This window comes from Trypanosoma equiperdum, assembly GCF_001457755.1.
Source record: "Trypanosoma equiperdum strain OVI genome assembly, contig: ctg_1255, whole genome shotgun sequence".
Classification (NCBI taxonomy): domain Eukaryota; phylum Euglenozoa; class Kinetoplastea; order Trypanosomatida; family Trypanosomatidae; genus Trypanosoma; species Trypanosoma equiperdum.
This window is the reverse complement of record NW_027123233.1, coordinates 1-357: the sequence shown is the minus strand read 5'-3', so window position 1 is coordinate 357 and position 357 is coordinate 1.

The following is a 357-nucleotide window of genomic DNA, read 5'->3' as shown; positions in this document are numbered from 1 at the left end:
ATTATTATTATTATTATTATTATTATTATTTTAAATTGAAATCTCCCTGGTGAAGTTGCCTATGACGCCTTTATCTCTTTTTTTGTTTTGCTTAAGAAAAGATAAAGATCAGAAATCGAAGAAATATGACCCAAAAAGTGAACACAAGGAAAGAGGGGAGAAAAGAAAAGAAAAATCAGTAAAAACAACAAGAGAGCAAGAGGGCATATTATATCTATGTTCGTAAAAATGGATACTTACACATACATATACTTACATACGTGGGGGAAGCCAAGGGGGAAATGAATGATGGATGAGGCATAAGAAGAGACGATGATGAAACCCAACTATTAAATGCCAGATCTTTTTTTTCTTTTT